Consider the following 5843-nt stretch of genomic DNA (forward strand, 5'->3'; position numbering starts at 1 on the left):
CTCTCTCTCTCTCTCTCTCTCTCTCTCTCTCTCTCTCTCTCTCTCACACACACACACACATAGTACTTGTCAAGCTTCCTCAGGCACTGCAGTTATATGAGAGCAGACCTATGCATTCCTTCCCCATTACTGTACAACCAGTTGTCCCTCTCCTTGAGACCACATCCTTTGTCGCTCATCTTACACTCCCAACATCATCCCTTGCCACTTTATTTTTCATTGAATGTCTCTTTTCCCTGAACACCCTTTCATATTTGCTATTAATGTCCTCCCATCCACTACTTTTATGGTCCTCTCTATATCCACTCCTACATGTCTCTGATTCTGTCTCCATCATTGTGCATCTTCAATTTCCCTCCTCCTCATCTATCTAGAGTTTTATATTATTATTTCTCTCTACTTCCCCCTCCCATTTTTATGCATTGCCACCTATCACCTCCTCTTCCCTCCCCCACTCATATCTTCCTTTACCTTCTCTAGAACTGAGATCCCCATTAACCACACTTCAATCTATGCTCATGATTCACTGCTTTCACATCTATCCTCATCTAGAACCATCTGTCACTCTTTTCTTATCCTCTTGCAAATCTACCCACCCAGCCACCCTCAGTTCTCTCTTTATATACCTCTTCATACTTTGAGAGAACACCTTGACATGTGGTAACTACAATCCTTTTACTCTCCCCTCCTGGGGTAGCTGTGTACCTCCTCAGCAGCAAGACACCTGTTCCTGTCAGGCACAGAGCTACATATCTCAACACTGCATCCCCACTCTAATCAGTTGAGGTCTTGAAAACCTCAGTACTGCCAGTACCATAGAAAAGGCAACTCAGTACACTCAGTAAAGTGGTTGGTGTTAGGAAGAGCCATCCAGTCAATGCCAGCATGGAAAATGGAAAACAGATGTAAAATAGCAATGATAATGATGATGATGAAGATGATGATGATGACGATGATGATGATGATATATATATATATATAATAGTTAAATGTGATCTTAAATACAATGTAGCTCCTGAATACAGACTTTGCTGTTTATATTTCAAGGAACCAACACAATTCCACAGTAAATTGTAAAACATAAAAAAACACAAGAACTAAAACACAAACACTAAACTAACATGGTTCCTACATTTGCTCAGTAGTGATTCATTAAAAGCTATTAAGTAGTATAGGTTAAAAAAGAAGATAATTTTCATAAAATGAGTTTATCACTTAAAAATCACCCAAGATTGATTTCAACATCAGATTCTTTAAATAATTCCAGCCATCAGTAGACCATCTTCTTCATCTAAACTCACAGTGGAGTCTATACTTTTATCTTAAACACTGCACAACAGGTTATCTTTCATTCCATCTTGGAAACGGAAGATAACTTTTTACAAACTTACATCAATTATTGATGCCAGTCTTGAAAAAGCTCTTGAAAACCATTTGTTAAGTAGAAGAATTCAAAGCAACTTAAACTTTGTAACAGTAGTAGTAAAGTTAGGCTTTTTGAAAAGACCTCCCATTATTTTGTTTTGCATTTCATGAGAAAACATCCATGATATCCTTTGCTTTTTGAACTGTCTTTTCCTATCCATAGTTTTATTATAAAGTGTATACTACAGATTTTTACTACTAGCATACATCAGTAATATTTTAACGTGTTATTTTCGTAAATTGAATAATCACTTTTAAACAATAGAGAGTAAAATCACACACCACCAATGTTCTGTTAACAATTGCTTTGGGATGTATTCATTGCACATATAAAGTTATATGACTGCAGGCAATGAGATGTGTACATTAGATTAGAAAAGTCTCAGTTGCTACTTTCTGCTTCTTTGTTTTTGCAGGCTTGTCATTGCATCTATCTAGCTATATATTTCTTTCTTATTCATTTGTTTATTTTATACTCAAGTATAATTCCACTTCTTACTGTTGACTAATTCTTTTAATAGTAAATCTCTTGTATAACTGGCACTCCATCTGTTATGACAATGAGAATTCCAGTTGATCTGATCTACAGAACAGCCTGCTCATGAAATTAATGTACAAGTGGCTGAGCACTCCACAGAGACCGAGATTGTTGAAGTCGTAGAAATTGTCTTGCAAACACTTCTGACTCTTTCCAAGAGTATGACAAGGAGCCAAATCCTGCTGCCACACATATGACTTTCCAGCAACAACCCTCTCCAGCACGGGCTTGACCACAGTCTCCAGAAGCTTCACACAGCTGTCTGAATTAAATCTTCATCCCTGTTCAAAGATGTGGGGCAGCAAGACAATATTCACACTGAAGATACAGTCAGTGACCATCACAGTTTAAGGGAAATTGATTTTTGTGATACATAGGATACCACATGGATTGTAGGCAAGTGACCTGTTTTTCTAGATGTTGTGCAACTAGTCCTGGAAAAAAAGTCTTTTTTTATATGTGAAGAACCAGATCATCTCCAGCTCAGCAAGCTGTCTAAGCTTGTTCAGGAACTTCTTTGCCTTTGTCAAGCAGTTCTCTTTGGCTGTCAAAATTTGTCTCTTGCACCTTTTGTACAAGTGGTAGTAAAGGTCCACATTTAAAGCCAACTTCATGTTGGCGACTCCAGCACCCAGCTCTCTCACAAAAAAACAGGATTCCCTTGCTTGGATCTTCCATCACCTTTCCCTGCAGTTGTTAGATGAATTCTGGCGTGCAGATGCAGTCAAAATAATTGCTGAGTCTCTTCTTGCTGACTTTATAATCCTCACTGCAGTTGTCTATGTCATGTTTTATAGCCTTTGCAGCACTCACAGAGCATTGAACTGCAGTCATACTGTTAACAGTTTGATACTCAGCATGAATAAGGTAATTCTTTTCCAATATTCAGATGGCTTCCAGTCCTCCATATCTGAAAATTTTTCTCAACTACTACTTGAATGTTTATGCTCTCCAACACTGTTCATTAATACATCATGCCATCCCTGAAAAAAGGAGACATGAAAAATTATCAAATTTAACCCAAACATTCTCAGTATGTGTGTGTGTGTGTGTGTGTGTGTGTGTGTGTGTGTGTGTGTGTGTGTGTGTGTGTGTGTGTGTGTGTGTGTACTCATGCTTTTACAAGTACATTTTATCTTCCCTTACAATGTTTGTCCTTGTGTCTATATTTGAAATGTATGCCCCTGTTTCCATATCAAAAATTTGTGACCTTCCCATCATATTAGAAATCACTATTCAAATTTGCTGAACCGTTAATTTAGCTTTTAGAATGTTTTTACCATAGTTATATTTATACGTTATTCTGATCAGTTTGATCTCTGATCTTTATCAAATATTTTATCCTTTGATATGGTTAGTCTATTGCATGGTGGATAAGATTATCACTGCAATTCGAATTGGTTTGATAAAGGTATTATATCTATAAATATTGTAAAATATTTATATAAACTGGTGATTAATAATCCAGAAAATTATAATCTTATGTCAGACATTTTGACTTTTGGCCAACTACTGACAGAGATGCTGCTGTTCAACCTCATGTCTATGCTGATGAGCAAAACACTGATCAGAAGTATTTCAGCCATAATCTTCACTTTGAAGCAACCAATTTACAAATCACTATGTCCTTATGTCGTTTTCATATTCTGAGTTTGTGATATTGTCTAAGATACCACCAGTGATGAAATCTTTTGAGACAATATTTCAAATAATAGCAGTCTGTGTTGCTTGTAGAAGAATAGGTAACATGTGTCTCCTCCTAATGAGACGATATTTCATCCAAAAATAATATTGATACCAGTAATACTTGAAGATATTTATCAATGTCATGAATAGCAAAAGTAGCTATGAAAGATGCTTTATCAATGAGAATTAAATTGTGATCTCTTAGGAAGTGAACTCGCTCGTATCAATTAGGAGTATTGGTTATTAAAATATGCTACATATTGTCATATCACCTAACAGTAATGATGCACCAGTAACAGCCCATGTAGCACTTGACACATTAAGGTTGTTGTTCTTAAGAACAAAAATTATAATATTCATTAAATAAGTTTTACCACATCCTCCTGAAGCTTTGATATAAAAGAGACTGCATTCCAACCTAATCCTCTTCTCTTCTTTTCAACTGCATTTATCTCCACATTATTCAAATTAGTTAAATTAACTTAATAACATTAAAGTTCTCATTCATTCATGTTCTTAAATCATCCCTGAAGTACTGGTCATCCTACTTTCCGGCAACTTGTTCCATTTTAGATTAAAATTTGATTTATTGAATGAAGTGATGAGTGTTCTGCTTTTCTTTGCTGACGTTTTATGTAAAAAAAAAAAAAAGAAGAAAAATTCTGGAATCATTTGTATTGTAAAAGAGCTCCAAACCTGAATTGCATTTTGAGCATTACAAAATGCACAAATAGCTGCAAACATTACTCTAAGATATAATGGCATTTTAAACATTGAAGCTTCCTCTAAAATGGTATTAAAAATATCATTATGAAATTGTTTTCCTATAATCATTACCGTAGGCAAGCTATTTTAAAGTTGGTATATTTTCTCCTTGAATGATTCTCAGTTCTTCAGGTTTTGCTCCTAAAATGTAAAATAGAATACAGGCAGATAAAATTCCTGGGGAGTTTTGAATTTCACTAAATGCATGGGGAAAGTAATATAATCCTTTCTACTTTAGGCACAAAGCCTGAAATGTTTGGGGAGGGGGGTGCAGTCGATTAGATTTACCCCAGTATACAACTGGTACGTAATTTATTGACCTTGAAAGGATGAAAGGCAAAGTTGACCTTGGCGGAATTTGAACTCAGAACGTAAAGACAGACGAAATACTGCTAAGCATTTTGCCTGGCATGCTAACGTTTCTGCCAGCTCACTGCCTTGCAAAAATAATATGATGCTTTCTTTGTCTGACAGCTCTTTTCGGGGGTGGGTTGGGGGTATATTGTTAAGGAATTTCAGAGTATAGGTGTACAGGTACTGATGTAAATTTTCATTTTCATTATTAAGTTTGAATCATATAATGGAGATGTGTGTCTTGATGGTGTTGAGCATCTGCTGATTATGTTGCTTATAAATAAACACTTTGTTGGTGAGAGACATGCTATGTATTTTGTACGAAGATAACATCTATATAGCTTTAAAAGGTGAGGTATACCTACAAGATAGATAAAACTTAATTTCATCATATTTAAATAATTGATTTTGCCATTCACTTATAATGACATAGTTTGTTATTTCAATTTTATTATTTCAATAGTCATGACATATTTAAAATCTTCGGACATATTGAAAACTGTCTTATACTTTTAACAGTTGAAACAAATCTTATTTCCAAACTTATATATATTCATAAAAGCATCATCATCATCATTTAACATCCATCTTCCATGCATGCATGGATACAATGGTTGACAGGAGCCGGCCAGGTATAAATTCTACCCAAGGCTACTGTGTCTGTTTTGGCAGGGGTTTTACAGCTGGATACCCTTCCTAACACCAACCACTATGCAGAGTGGACTCAGTGCTTTTTACATGGAACTAGCACTGGCAAAGTTAGTTTAGGCAAGATTTTTTTACAGCCGGATGCCTTTCCAGATGCCAACCACTGGATCTTTTTTAAAATGGGGGCCACATTTTTCATTAACGAAACACTTTGAAACTTGGAACTCTGGTAGAATGTGTCATATAAAACATCTTTTTGTCTTAGTCTTCTTTAAAAAAAAAGAAATCCATAAGTTATTCCATGTTAAAGTTGTCGTATTTCTGTAATTTCAACCAATCACTGACGTCCATTCAGCCGATATACATTAAGTGCCGACTACATAAACAAACGATTCTGAAACAATTAACCCTAACCCTAACCCTAACC

This window comes from Octopus bimaculoides, chromosome 18, assembly GCF_001194135.2.
Source record: "Octopus bimaculoides isolate UCB-OBI-ISO-001 chromosome 18, ASM119413v2, whole genome shotgun sequence".
NCBI classification, from domain to species: Eukaryota; Metazoa; Mollusca; class Cephalopoda; order Octopoda; family Octopodidae; genus Octopus; species Octopus bimaculoides.